The sequence below is a fragment of the Trachypithecus francoisi genome, unplaced genomic scaffold (assembly GCF_009764315.1).
Source record: "Trachypithecus francoisi isolate TF-2019V2 unplaced genomic scaffold, Tfra_2.0 Lachesis_group2, whole genome shotgun sequence".
NCBI classification, from domain to species: Eukaryota; Metazoa; Chordata; class Mammalia; order Primates; family Cercopithecidae; genus Trachypithecus; species Trachypithecus francoisi.
The window spans coordinates 48,928,802-48,944,893 of NW_022681465.1; the positions used below are offsets into that span (position 1 = coordinate 48,928,802).

The following is a 16,092-nucleotide window of genomic DNA, read 5'->3' on the forward strand; positions in this document are numbered from 1 at the left end:
GTCACAGTTGTAGATACAAGGCCTCCAAAATTCTAATTTTTGCTTGAAAATTTAAATATCGTCTTAAAGCACCAAATATTGCCAGTTTTTTTCCTCAAAGTGACAGGCTCACTTAGTTCTTTTTCAAGAAAATATCTGCCATGTACTGAAATCTAAATAACCATAGTTTGTCAGTTATTTTTCGAAGTAAAACTAATGTGTCATAAAAGAAGTGGCTTGTTCAGGTACTGACTCAATAATCGCATAACTATTTTTTCTCAAGACATTGCACGTCAGGATATAGTACTATGTGTTCTTTCCATTCCAACCCACAAAATACTAAAAAGACATATACTCAAGGACTGCAATTTAATAAAATTAATAATTTTTACTGTTCTATCAAAGACATTCTTAACTGGAACTGGCTTTATTTTTTTCTGCAGGTATGTGGCAGCAAAGAATACAATAATTACTATTATAGTTTGATGCATAAATTACTTGATAATGAATTATTTGGTACATTAAGGCAATTACTACATGAATTTATACTAAGGCATTAGAAGTTTTCATTTTGTACCAGAGTGCAAGAAACTGAAAATGGCAAATAATGCATTAGTATTGTGAAAATTATTTGACTTTACAGACTTCCTGAAAGGGCCTCAGGGAATCCCATGGTTTGGAACTCTAGGGAAAGCAGACAGACTATCAATATCAGGAAAGCCATTCCAACCACTTTATACAACAATCTTAACTAAGTCAGTCAGCACTTACATGAAAAACAAGACTATCACCAATATTGTAACCAAAATTTTAATTCCTTCCTACTTCTTTATGCAAAGCCTACTCAGACTCCATTAGTTGTAAATTTTTGGTGGCCATTGTTTTTAAATAAGATCAACTCTATCATAAAAAATAACTCTGGAAATAAGTTATTTCTAAATAATGTATTCAACTCTCATATTCTATTGATGTATTTCAGATTTCACTTAATAGTTTTGCATCTTTCCTTTGATTACAAATATTCGGATGATACATTCCAGTCTCTTTTTATTAATTTTTCTTTAGATGAATCACCCATTTGTGGAATTTTTTTAATTCCTTATTTTCTTCTTGATAGTTTGCTATGATCCTCATCTTCAACACAATTTCAAAAATTATTTAGGAATGTCTTACATATAACTTACAGTTATTTACAAAGAAATCAACTTCAAAGCAGTCAATTGATCTTCAAAAGCAACAAGCTGCTTGACATTACTTGCCCCAACCAACAACAGAAGTCTTTCCTGTAGCCAAACATTACATTACCTCTCTTTCTTCTTTTTCCTGGTAAAGCCCTGCCTCCAAGTCACCCAACAAGCAGAAGACCTTTCAACTAGCACATACACATAAATCCTAGAAAAAGATCTTATCACATATAAAAATTTAATGTATAATAGAAGGCATATCACAAAAAATATTCAAAAAATATTGATACAACAGTCAGTTAGATGCTTGGAAAGTTATCAACTGAGAATCCCAAACCATGCCAAATTAAAGTTAAACAAGTTAAAGTATTTTTTTAAATACTATAAAAACTATAGGTTTATATATAAAATACTGATATACGATAATCTTTGCTTAAAAGCCAAAACAAAAACCAAAAATCAAAGAAATATACAAAGACTGAGATTTGACAGTATAAAACATGTGAAAGCAGGTAAAATACAAGATGTGCACGTGCTCACATAACACAAGAAAGGATCATCACTGTGGCTGTTTACAGTGTCATAAAACTAGATAAAACTTAATCACTAGAGATAAAGAGTAAATAAATTATGTACATCCAATAGAAAACTATGTGGTTACTTAAAAGAGTAAGGCAGTTTAAACATTCAGAAGTATACAAACACACTGTATGTATTACCATATACTTATCTTCAAGTCTTTGTACAAAAATGTCACTTAATGAGTCCTATCTTGACTACCTAATTTAAAATGGCAACTTCTCCTCTGGCACTGCCAGTACCCTATTATCCAGTCTGACTGCTTTTTCCTTTTTGCCATAGCACTTACTACCTTCTAGAATTCTATACTATTTAGGTATGTATCATATTTATTGCATGTCTCCTCTCTGCAAAATATAACCTACAGAGCAACGGTTATCTTCATCTGTTTATTCATTTATCCTAACCACCTAAAATAGTGCCTGAATAGGTTCTGAAATTTTCATTCCTTAAATAAATCAATATACACAGAATTGGTATTGACCCTAGAAAGTCTAACTGGGAAATTGACAGTCAGTGGCAGAAAGGGATCTTTTTAATTAAAGAGTACCTTTTTTTATATGTTGTATTTTCTCCCTCCATGAAAAAATATATTGCCTGTTAGAAAACTTAACAATCTTATGCATTGTGTAATGACAGGGATACATTCTAAGAAATTTATCTTTAGGCAATTTCGTCATTGTGCAGACATCATAAAGTATACATACACAAATCTGACTGCCATGGCCTACTACACATGGCATAGCATATTGTTTCTAGGCTACCAACCTGCACAGCATATTGCTATACTGAATACTACAGGCAATTGTAACACAGTGGTATTTGTGTACCTAAACATATCTAAATTTAGAAAAGGTACAATAAAAATATGGCATTATAATCCTATAGGACTGACCAAAATGTCATTATACTAACATAACTGTATGTTAAACATAGGTAAATGTATACTTATATGTTATACATATGCATGTACATTATACATATACATACACAACAGCAATGGTTACTACCAAGAACGGTGAGATTAGGAAGGTATGAGGGAGTAAAGACTTTTTCCTATATTGTTCATTATTTTGTTTTTTAATACTAGTTATAATACTTGTCACATTACTTGCAGCAGAATAATCTCCAATCAAGAACTGCTAGAAACGACAAATAAAATACCAAAAATAAATAAATAAATAAAAAGAAGAACAGTCTGTTTAAATCATCCAAGAGCTAAATATGGAGGCAATCAGAACTTAAGGAACCAACAATTCAAAAAAAGTAGAATCCTAAATAAGGTGCTATTCAGCAACCACTCTGCCACTTTTCCCCTCAAACTATGTATCTGCATATTGTGGTCACAAAGCAAGAGGCTGAGAATTCATGCAAAAGACCTAGGTCTTCGGTCTGGGTCCTAATAGGAGGAAAACAATCCAGCAGAACTTTCAACAGTCTCACAAAGCTGGTGAGACAAATACTAAGAGACGTGAAGGGCGAGGATTCTGGCCATAAAAAAGAAACAGAGAACTGAACCACAGGCTTAACTATTTCCCTCCAGAGACATCTACTGAACTGTGAAGCTACAGAGACAAGAAGTTAAGTAAAGACTGCGTAGCAAGCTGTAGTATTCAAAAGTTTTGTGATTAAAGTGATCTAACTGCATTCTATCTGCCTAACAGATGAGAGGCTAAGCCATCCATCCTCTATAGCAAATGATCATTCAGATAACCTATAAAATTGTCAAACACAACGTCTGGCATTTAATTAAAATGTAACACATGCCAAGAGAGTATACAAGAAGACAAACAAGTAAATAAATGAAACAAAGATATAATATAAAACTTCCGGAAAAAAACAAAAGTTGGTTCTTGGAGAGTCTATTAAAGTCAACATTTTGTTAAGACTGATCAAAGAAGAAAAAGTCACAAATTATCAATTTCTGACTCAAAGAGGAATAAATTTTAAAATTACAGACAGAAAGCTGTAATAGTTATTCAAGAAAATATAGGAAAAGACAAAATAAAGATGGAATTTAAGGATAAAATTTGAATATTTAAAAAGTAATCAAAGTTGTAAAATTAAGAGCTAAACATAATATTAACAGATTAGGTAGTTTTGTTTTGTTTTTTGTTTTGAGATGGAGTCTTGCTCTGTCACCCAGGCTGGAGTGCAGTGGCGCGATCTCAGGTCACTGTCAGGTCCGCCTTCCGGGTTCACGCCATTCTCCTGCCTCAGCCTCCCAAGTAGGTGGGACTACAGCTGCCCGCCAACACGCCCGGCTAATTTTTTGTATTTTTAGTAGAGGGGGTTTTCACCATGTTAGCCAGGATGGTCTCGATCTCCTGACCTTGTGATTCACCCGCCTCAGCGTCCCAAAGTGCTGGGATTACAGACATGAGCCACTGCGCCCGGCCAAGAAGCTAATAATTTGAAAAGTTCCATAGAAAATACAGTTACTAGAGCATAAAAAGAAAACAACGACAGAAAATACAGAAAAGTTACACCTGTCAAACGGTAATGCAGAAAAAAAAGAAAATACAGAAAAGAATACAAAAGATGAATGGGACATCGTTTTTTAAAAAGTTACTAACAGGCTGGGCAAAGTGGCTCACACCTGTTACCCAACACTTCAGGCGGCGGACGAGGGAGGATCTTTGAAGCCAGGAGTTCAAGACCAGCTTGGGCAACAAAGCAAGACCCCCAACTCTACAAAAAAGGTTTTCTAAAACAAATAAGCTGCGCACAGTGGTGCACAGTTATAGTCCTCAGCTACTCAAGACGCTGAGGCAAGAGCGCTGCTTGAACCCAGGAGTTCAAGGATGCAGTAAGCTATGGTCATACCATTGCACTCCAGCCTGGGTGACAGAGAGACACCCTGTCTCAAAAAAAAGGGGAGGTGGTGGGGTGGGGGGTGGGGGCGTAGACATACATGTACAGTACCAGAAAGGAAGTAATAGAGAATAGAAGCAAAATATGAAGAAAAAATAGTCAAGAATTTTCCAAACTCAATCAAAAATGTTAAGGCAAAGATTCAAGCATTCTATATACCCCAGCAAGTTTTTTTTTTTTCCTTAAAAAAAAAAAAGGCCACATCTAGGCAAATCACAGTAAAAATGCTAAAAACCAAAGGCAAGACTAAATATTTTTTTTCAACTTTTAAGTTCAGGGGTACATGTGCAGAATTGTTACACAGGTAAATGTGTGTCATGGGAGTTTGTTGTACAGATCATTTCATCACCCAGGTTATAAAGCCTAGTACCTATTGGTCATTTTTCCTGAGCCTCTCCCTCCTCCCACCCTCCACTCTCAATGAGGCCCCAGTGTGTGTTACTCCCTTCTATGTATCCATGTGTTCTCATCATTCAGTTCCCACTTATAAGTGAGAGCATGCAGTATTTGATTTTTCTGTTCTTGCATTAGTTTGCTGAGGATAATGGTTTCCAGCTTCATGCATGTCCCTGTAAAGGACATAATCTTGTTATTTTTTTAATGGCTGCATAGTATTCCATGGTATATATGTACCACATTTTCTTGATCCAGTCTATTAATGATGAGCATTTAGGCTGATTCCATGTCTTTGCTACCATGAACAGTGCTGCAATGAACATACATGTGCAAGTATCTTTATAACAGAGTGATTTATATTCCTTTGGTTATATACCCAGTAATAAGATTCATGGGTTGAATGGTATGTCTATCTTTAGGTCTTTGAGGAATTGCCACACAGTCTTCCACAACAGTTGAACTAATTTACACCCCCACCAACCGTGTATAAGCATTCCTTTTTCTCCAAAACCTCGCTAGCACGTGTGATTTTCTGACTTCTTAATAACACCCATTAGCCGGGCGAGGTGGCGGGCGCCTGTAGTCCCAGCTACTCGGGAGGCTGAGGCAGGAGAATGGCGTAAACCCGGGAGGCGGAGCTTGCAGTGAGCTGAGATCCGGCCACTGTACTCCAGCCTGGGCGACAGAGCAAGACTCCGTCTAAAAAAAAAAAAAAAAAAAAAAAAAAAAAAAAAAAAAAAAATAACACCCATGCTGACTGGTGTCATGGTGGCTTGGATTTATATTTCTCTAATGATTAGTGATGTTGAGCTTTATTTCGTCTGATTCTTGCCCACATGTATGTCTTCTTTTGAAACATGTCTCTTCATGTCTTTTGCCCACATTTTAATGGATTATTTTCCTCGTAAATTTAAGTTCTAGATGCTGAATATTAGACCTCTGTCAGATACATAGTTTGCAAAATTTTTCTCCCATTCTGTGGGTTGTCTGTTTACTCTGTTGATAGTTACTTTTCCTGTGCAGAAGCTCTTTCATTTAATTGGATCCCATTTGCCAATTATTGCTTTTGTTGCAATTGCTTTTGGCGTCTTCCTTACGAAACTTTGCCCAGGCCTATGTCCTGAATGGTACTGCCTACATTGTCTTCCAGGGTTTTTATAGTATGGGGTATTACATTTTAGTTTTATTTCATCTTAAATTTTGCATATGGTGTAAGGAAAGGGTCTAGTTTCAAACTTCTGCATATGGCTAGTCAGTTATCCCAGCACCATTTATTGAATGGTCCTTTTCCCATTGCTTGTTTTTGTCAAGTTTGTCAAAAATCAGATAGCTGTGTGAGGTCTTATTTCTAGGATCTCTATTCTGTTCCATTGGTGTTATGTCTCTGTTCTAGTACCAGTACCATGTTATTTTGGTTACAGGAGTTCTGTGGTATAGCTTGAAGTTGGGTAGCATGATGCCTCCAGTTTCGTTCTTTGGCAAGACTAAATCTTCATAGTCAAAACAGAAAGACATTATATTCAAAGAAACAGATAAAAAAATTTTGCTAACTTTGCAACAAAAATACTGGAAAGCAGAGAGAATGGAGTATCTTCAAATTTCTGAAAGAAAGCAACTGTGAATCTAGAATCTAATGCACAGAGATAATATCCTTCAGAAACAGAAACAAGTACATTTTCAGATAAATAGAAAGTACATTTGACAACTGACGTTTACCAAAAAAAAAAAAAAAAAAAAGTATTAAAAGAAGTTCCATAGGCCAAAAGAAAAGTTAAAAAGTTCCCACCCTACAGGAAACAATGGAAATGCAGCATAAAGTGAAGAGCATCATAACAGTAAATATGTGTAAACAAACACTGTACAAAGCAATAATATCTAATGAATATTAAAACGTGTATAATAGGCCGGCATGATGGTTCATGCCTGTAATCTCAGCACTTTGGGAGGCAGATGCAGGTGGATCACTTGAGGTCAGGAGTTCAAGACCAACCTCCCCAACATAGCAAAACCCCAACTCTACTAAAAACACAAAAATTACCTGGGTGTGGGGGCACACACCTGTAATCTCAGTTACTTGGGAGGGTAAGGCAGGAGAATTGTATGAACCTAGGAGTCGGAGGTTGCAGTGAGCCAAGATTGTGGCACTGTACTGCAGCCTGGGCAACAGAGTGAGACTCCATGTCAAAAAAAAAGAAAAAAAAAGGCATAATAAACATGCAGGGCAATAATGTAAAAAGCAGAAGGAGGCCGGACACATTAGCTCACGCCTGTAATCCCAGCACTCTGGGAGGCTCGAAGCAGGCGGATCATGAGGTCAGGAGATCGAGACCATCCTGGCTAACACGGTGAAACCCCATCTCTACTAAAAATACAAAAGATTAACCGGGCGTGGTGACGGGCGCCTGTAATCCCAGCTACTAGGGAGGCTGAGGGAGGAGAATGGCGTGAACCCGGGAGGCGGAGCTTGCAGTGAGCTGAGATCACGCCACTGCACTCCAGCCTGGGTGACAGAGCGAGACACAGCGAGACTCTGCCTCAAAAAAAAAAAAAAAAAAAAAAAAAAAAGGCAGGATAGCATTGTTAGGGAAGTGGTAAAAGTAAATATTTTCAGTAGACTGTAATAAGTCAATGATACATGTTGTAATCTTTAGGACAATCACTGAAAGACTAAAATGTCAGGCTATATAAAACAATAAAACCCACTTTATAAGAGATGTATCTTAAATATAAGAATACAGACATGTTGAAAGTAAAAGAACACAAAAAGCTTTACCATACTAGCACTAATCAAAAGAAAACTGATGTCAGACAAACTAGATTTTAAGACAAGTAGTATCAGCTGGGCATCATGGCTCACGCCTGTCACTCCAACACTTCGAGAGGCTGAGGCAAGAGGATCACCTGTGGTCAGGAGTTCAACACCAGCTATGGTCAACATGGTGAAACTCTGCCTCTACTAAAAATACCAAAATTAGCCAGGTGTGGTGGTGGGCACCTGTCGTCCCAGCTACTCGGGAGGCCGAGGCAGGAGAATCGCTTGAACCCAGAAGGTGGGGTTTGCAGTGAGCCAAGATCACACCTCCAGCCTGGGCGATAAAAGCAAAACTCTGTCTCAAAATAAATAAACAAATAAATAATTAAAAAAAAAAAAAGACAAGAAGTATCAGAAGAAGTATCAAAGATAAGAGACATTTCATAATACAGTGATGAATTCATTAGGAACTGGTGTATGCATATTTAGAATTCATTACTCTAAATATGCATACACCAAAATATAAAGCTAAAATAAAACTATATGTAGTTCTATATAGATAAAACCCCTAAAATAGATAAATCTACAATAGTAGGATGGGAAACTACACATTTCTCTCAAGAGTTTATTTAAAAAGCACATGAAAGAAAAAAAAAATCAGTGAACATATAAAAAACCAAGATTCATAAATATAATTGACCCATGAAGAAAGCTGCATCCAATAAAAGTTTGTGTGTATATATTTGTGTGTGTGTGTGTGTGTGTATATACATATATAGACACACCTTTCAAGTGAACATAGAACATTCATCCAAAACCATATGCTGAATCAAAATGCAAGCCTCATTTCAAAGGACTAAATTCATTCAGAGTATGTTCTCTCAAGGCAACTAATCGAAAAATTACTAACCCCTAAAAAAACTATAAAAGTTGCCATCTATTTGGAAATATGTCTTCACAATATGCTAGTGAAGAAACCAAATGCAGATAGGTCAGATAACAATTTGTGACATGTAGCTGAAGTTATGCTTGGAGGGAAATCTGTAACCTTAAATCATTATATTAAAAAGGAAGACAAAGAGGAATTATTTAAATATCTACCTCAAGAAATTAGAAAAGACATGAAGTTAAACCTGAAAAGACAGAAAATAAATAGGACACAATTAACGAAATCAAAAGCAAAGGTACAACACAAGACTTCAGGGAAAAAAAAATGAAAAATTGGTTCTTGGAAAGATTAACAAAATTGGTAGACTGGAGAAGACTGAACAAATGAAAAAGGTCACAAAATATCAATTTCACTAGTGAAAAAGAGACAGGTCCTACTGAAGAACAATTAGTCATGCTATTATACATTAAGAATTAATGCAAAGATAGACAAGTAGACTAATGGGACAGAAGTGAGATGTAACAAACTCACACATCTATTGCCATTGATTCATGACAATGATGAGACTGAAAAATATGAGCTTTTTACTTGATGGAAATGGGTCAACTAGATATCCACATTGTTTTTAAATGAATCTTGACCTCTTCCTTGCTCCATTCACAAAAATCAATTCCATATGTACATTATATCTAAAAGAAAAAGATAATAAAGTGTCTAGGAAAAAACACAGGCAAATATGTTTGTCTCCTTAGAGCACGCAAAGATTTCTTAAACATGACTCAAAAAACCTCAACCTGTTTATGATTCAATTTTATTATATAAAGCTGAAAAAGTCAGAAATAATCTGGGATGTAAGAAGTTAGAATTCTGTTTATTTAGGAAGAGGTAGCGTGCGTATTAGGCAGAAAGCAGCCCCAAAAAGATATCTAGGATGCTGACAATATTCTGAGGTTCTTTAAGTATGGATTACATAGACACATTCACTTTTTAAAATTCATTGTGTATAGTGTAGAATACTATGCTTTATGTGTGCTACACTTCAACCACAAAGAGAAAAAGAAAACTGATAAAATTAACTCTGTTAAAAAAAAAACAACAGTTCAAAAGCACATATACTCATCAAAAGACTCATAGCCAAGACAGAGAATAACCAGAAATAAATACAAAAAAAGACAAACCAATAGAAAACTGGAAATCAAAAGACTTCTTCATGGAAGAGTTACAGAAATGACCAATAAACATATGAAACACACTTCCATTAATCATCACATCAAGAAAATAAAAATTTAAAACCACAAGAGCTATTACACCACCAACCCAACTAAATCACTACAATGATTTTATTTTGATACTAAATGTTCACAAGAATGTAGAGCAACGGAAATTCTCACACGTTGCTACTCAGAATTTAAATGAGTACAAACAGCTTGCAAAACTATTCAGCAATTCCTACCAAGCTTATTATATGAACATCCTTTGATCCAGCAATTCTAATCCTAGGTGCATAACATAAATGTCTATACACGTTCATCAAAAGTCATTATCAGAAAATTCATAGTAATGCTATCTGTAATAGTCAAACTACACACACCCTAAAGGTCATGTCCATCACTAGTAGAAAAAGATAATATACTATTGGTATAGTCACAATGTAACACAAGCAATGGAGATAAGGGTAATAGTGCTACACGCAACAACATGAATAAATCTTATCAACATAACAAAGTAACACACAAAAGAATGGATATTAAAGGTTAAGTATCCCTAATCTGAAAACTGAAATCCAAAATGCTCCAAAATCTGAAACTTTGAGGACCACCATGACACAAAAACAAAATGCTCATTGGAGCATTTGGATTTCAGATTAGAGATGCTCAACTAGTATAATGCAAATAAAGCCCCCCAAAAATACGAAATCTGAAACACTTCTGGTCCTAAGCATTAAGGGAAACTCAACCTGTATATGATTCAATTTTATAATATAAAACTCAAAAAGTCAGAAATAATCTAGGATACAAGAAGTTAGAATTTTGTTTTTCAGGAGGAGGTGGTGTGCATATTAGGCAGAAAGCAGGCACAAAAAGACATCTAAGATGCTGATAATATTCTGGGGTTCTTTAAGTATGGATTATACAGGTACATCCACTTGTTAAAATTCCTTGTGCTGAACACTTAAGATACTATGCTTTGTATGTGTTATACTTCAAGAAAAAGTATACCCAAGGGAAAAAAAATTAATTCCAAACACAGAAAAACTCTATACTAAAACTTTCATTTCAACACTAAAGGGAGCATGCTTTAAAATTAGTATGTGCATATATATTATATGTAATTGTGCATATACATAAAACATTAGACAGTCAAAATTATATCTACACTAAACACCTCATAACAACGTGTTGTCTAGCTGTTACCCTCTCCCTCATCTGTTTTATTATTTTGGACTTAATCTCCCTTAACCCCCAATACTGCCAAATGTTTGCAGAGGCCACAACAGTGGTACTTGAAAATTCACATATGTACTATTCAGTGGCCTAAGACTAAGTGGTTGGTACTAACAGCTGAGTCAATGGGTGACTCAGAGCCAGGACCTAGCCCTGCCTCATCTTTTCTGCCTTTCCGTGACTAACGTCTCACGCCCACGAAGGTCAGAGACAGGACAGAAATTCATGCATCTGTCTCTTTGGCATATATAATTTTATACCTCTCAGGACTGTGTCACCATTTTTCATTTTCTCTGTTCATTAACTATGTAAGTTTTAATCATATAAGCATCTTTTAAACTTTTTCAACACACAAAAAAATCTGAATATTGTATTTCCATATAAAAAGCTCTTCTATCCCCAACTATTATATGCATTATTCTAAAACTCATTTTAACATCCTTACAACAAAATAATTAGAACTGTAGATACTACCTTATAAATAATTGCATAAGATTTCACCCAAAACCTTATTCTATCATGTTTCAACTATATTTCTGTCATTAGTAAGTAGGATACACTTACCAGCTAAGGAAGTTTTCTTGTAATCCATCTAGCTCTTTTTATTTTAATATTTTTTTGAGACAGGGTCTTGCTAGGTTGTTAAGGGTGGTCTCAAACTCCTGGCCTCAAGAGTCCTCCCACCTCAGCCTCCCAAGTAGGTGGGATTACAGGCAGAGGCCACCCTGCCCAGTTTATGAGACCGATCTTGCTTTGTCACCCAGGTGAGAATGCAGTGGCAAGATCAGAACTCACTGCAACCTCAACCGTTTGGGTTTAAGTGAGCCTCCTACCCCAGCCTCCTGAGTAGCTGGGACCACAGGTGTGCCACCACCATGCCCTGCCAAACTTTTTATTTTTATTTTTTGTAGAGCCAGGGTCTCCCTATGTTGCTTGGTCTGGTCTCTAACTCCTGGGCTCATGCAATCCTCTCTCCTTTGGCCCCTCAAAGTGCTGGGATTACAGGTATGAGCCAACTGCACCCAACCCCCAGCTTAACTCTTAATAAGCAACACTAAATATCTATTATTCTTGTTTTATTGGTCATCTCTTCACAACATATTAAAGTGTCCAAAAGAAAAAAAATTACAAGAAAACAGTATAACTCCTTAGCACTGTTGCCTCTATAAAATGTTAACACACCATTCCCTTGCATACTGATTTATTCTTTCAACATCGATATAGGTTACTGACTCCTGGAACAATTCATATCAATATCACACCTACCACCAGAAAGCAGGTGTCAAATGTTCCCCTTCTTTGTAAGAACCATATACAGTACTCACTTCTGCAGCACATATACTAAAAATTGGAATGATGACAGAGAAAAGATCAACATGACCCCTGCTTAAGGATGACAGGCAAATGTGTGAAGCATTCCATATATTTTTTGGCACTCTTACCACATACACACACACACACACAGAAACGGTTAACTGTGGGAGATGAGGGATATATTAACTTACTTGACTGTAGTAATTACTTCACTAAATATATGCATATCAAAACATTATGTTGTGTACCTTACATATAGACAATAAAAAAGAAAAAAGAACCAAATACAAACCTTATATGTAAGTACTTTATTATAGCCTTTTTGGTAACTATAAAACATCAGCATCACTGTGAATTAGAAATGGAGAAATGTTACTATATTTTACAAAAGGAAACACTCATGAGGAGCTTCAATTAACTTTTCCAATATAGTGATTCACTAAAAGCATTAAAAACCACAAACTCAGGTTTTTCCAAAGGCTAAATTTGGGTTCTTCCTCTATACTACTCCCATTGTAAGCACCAGGTAGAGAGAAACCTAACGACTTGCTATTACTATGTTTCTCAAAACATGCCCTGCGGAAAATAATCACTAAGCACATAAGTTTAGAAAAAGCAGAGTTAAACAAGAGAGTTTGTTTAGTATATTAATGACTCATAGGGCTCCTGTATTTATGTCTAAGGTTGCAACTTTTTGAGTGTGAAAAATCGGACCTTGGCGATGGCCTTGAGCAGTAGGATATAAAGAACTCCCAGATGCTTAGCGCTCCATTAATGGAACACTAGGCATAAACAGGCTAATGTACATTCCGGATTTCCAAGAGCAAAGACCCAAAATGCAGAAGTTCTCAAATTACTTAACTGTCAAAAAGTCACAGAACACCAATTCCTTTAACTGAACAATGCAGTGCACAATTTAGGAAATGTTATGTGATGCTTATGAAACAGCTGATACTTGTTAACTGACTAGTAATACGCTCTCTTAGTTCAAAACTGCTTTCTTCTGATACAATGTCTACCTTAATTCTCTAGGTTTTGATTAAATACATCAGCAAATATTAAAAATAAAGCATCATTTACTTTCAAATACACTAGGGTAAAAACAAAAAATCCAACCTCGATGACTGATTTATAAAATAACTAAATATTTACTATTAAGAATAAAAAAATTATCAAGTATTATCTTTTGCTATTCTGAAAAATCTACTCCCCTTAATTTGCTATCCCCTCTAACTACTTATTCTCTGAAAGGATGTAGCCTCCAAATTCCCACAAACCAATCTCTTTCTAACTCCTTTAAAACTTGTAACCTTTAAGCGGCCTTTAAGACACTGTCAGTTTCCTGTTCCTTCTTCTTTTTTTCTGAGACAGTCTTCCTCTGTCGTCCAGGCTGGAGTGCAGTGGCACAATCTCCGCTCACTGCAAGCTCCGCCTCCCAGGCTCACACCATTCTCCTGCCTCAGACTCCCGAGTAGCTGGGACTACAGGCGCCTGCCACCACACCCGGCTAATTTTTTGTATTTTTAGTAGTGACGGGGTTTCACTGTGTTAGCCAGAATGGTCTCCATCTCCTGACCTCGTGATCCGCCCACCTCAGTCTCCCAAAGTGCTGGGATTACAGGCGTGAGTCACTGTGCCTGGCATCCTGTTCCTTCTTTACATATAAGAAGATTAAAAGTCACTACTCCATCCTAACAAGTAAAAAGCTGAACAAACTGAAAAATTAATAGCTCTAGTGAGATCCTTCAGAGAAGTGAGGTCACAGGGCAAACCACTGTCCCCCAAAATTCAGAGACAGGCAGGCAGATAGAGAAAAATCCCAAGTCATCAGAACAGAAATCCCCAAGCAGAAACTTCCTTGGGAACCAGCGCCAGAGTAAGAAAGTTTCAACTATAACGACAAATTGTTGGAGACTAGGTGCAAACAAATGACAATTTAAAACTCCAGGAGGACCCAGTCATGTAAGGCCGTGACACTCTTGTGAATTTTACCTCCAGGAGCTCTGCTAGGCCCTTACAGTAAATATCAGAGAAAAATCTCTTTGTGCTTCTGGTAGGGGAAAGGAAAAAGGAACAATTTTGAAATATGCCACAGCAATTAGTTCTTAACAAGGCCTGCCTTGAACAGAAACTAATTTACCAGAGCCTAACCTACCTGTGGATAAAGAAGTATGGTGAACAACTCCAGTTCACTTTAGCCTTTCACAAGAGGAAAGGGAAATACCAAATTCCAGTCCCTTCTAGCCATTCTATCCCACCTAAAAGTGACAAGGATAAGGCTGGGGGACTGAGAAACAATGGTTATGTACACAGTCCAGGAGCACAGTTTCACCAAAAAACTGGGACCTAATACTAGGACTACACAATGCCTCCCTTATAACTACATCACTAAAGGCCTATTTGCAGCAGTTCCTTTTACCTACTACATCATGTATACCTTTCAATAAAAAATTACAAGACACAATAAAAGGCAAAAAACAGTTTGAAGAGACAGAGCAAGCATCAAAAACAGACATGACAGGTATTCTGGAGTTACCAGACTGGGAATTTTTTAAAACTATGATTAATATGCTAGGTGCTTTATGAAAAGGGTAGACAATATGCAAATACATAGACAACGTAAGCAGAGAAATGGAAATTCTAAGAAAGGATAAAGAGAAATGTTAGAAATCAAAAGCAATGTAATAGAAACGAAGAATGCCTTTAATGGCTTCATTAACAGACTGAACGTAGCTAAGGAAAGCATCCCTGAGCTTAAGGGTCTAACAACAGAAACTACTTCCAAAATTGAAAAGCAAAGAAAAAACAGAGAGGAAAAAGAAAGAGTGGAACATTCAAGAACCGTAGGACAACTAAAAAAGGTGTAACTTACATACACTGATAACACAAGGAAACAAAAATGACTAAATTTCCAAGTTCATATCAGACACCAAACCACAGATCCATAAAACTCAGATAATATTAAGACTGAGGCTCCTAAAAACCTAAAAATAATTTGTAAAAATCTAAGCATATCATATTCAAGCTTCAGAAAATCAAAAACAAAGAAAAAAATCTTGAAAGAAACCAGAGGCAAAAAACACCTTGCCTACGGAAGACCAGCTTCCCCTCAGAAACAATGCGAACAGAAGAGTAGAATGAAACACTAAAGTGTTGAGAGAAAAAAAACATGAATCTAAAAATTTATACCATGTGACACTATCCTTCTAGAGTGAAAGAAACATAAAGACATTCTCAAACAAAAATCGAAGAGATGTGTTGCCAGTAGACCTGCCTTGCAAGACATATTAAAATAATTTCATGAAAGAGAAGGATAAAGATATAGGTCAGAAACTCAGGAAGAATATGAGAGAACAAGTGAAGGTAAAATAAAAACTTTTATTTTTCTTATTTTTAATTCAGCTAAAAGGTAACAGTTCAAAATAATAGCAATGATGTATTTGCTTGCGTATGCCTATGCATAAGTGAAATGAATGACAAGATAGAAAAGGACAGAAGCAAGGAAACAGGAATATTTTGTTATTATAAAGTACTTACACAACCCATGAAGCAACACGGTATTATTTGACAATGTACTTGGAAAAACTATAAATATATATTGCAAGCTCCAGGGCAAACACTTAAGTTAGAAAAAAAAAAAAATTAAAAGGCCAGGCGCAGCGGCTCACACCTGTAATCCAA

General features: G+C 36.1%; 1 protein-coding gene and 1 non-coding gene across 4 annotated transcripts in view; one reads left to right on the forward strand and one right to left on the reverse strand.

Moving 5' to 3' along the window:
* Positions 1-16,092, reverse strand: part of RASA1 (RAS p21 protein activator 1) — a 125,576-nt gene that overhangs the window by 82,215 nt on the left and 27,269 nt on the right. The gene's annotated exons all lie outside the window — the stretch shown is intronic.
* On the forward strand, positions 12,415-12,525 carry LOC117066198. The gene has a single exon (XR_004430187.1). It is a non-coding gene; the product is annotated as a U6 spliceosomal RNA (small nuclear RNA).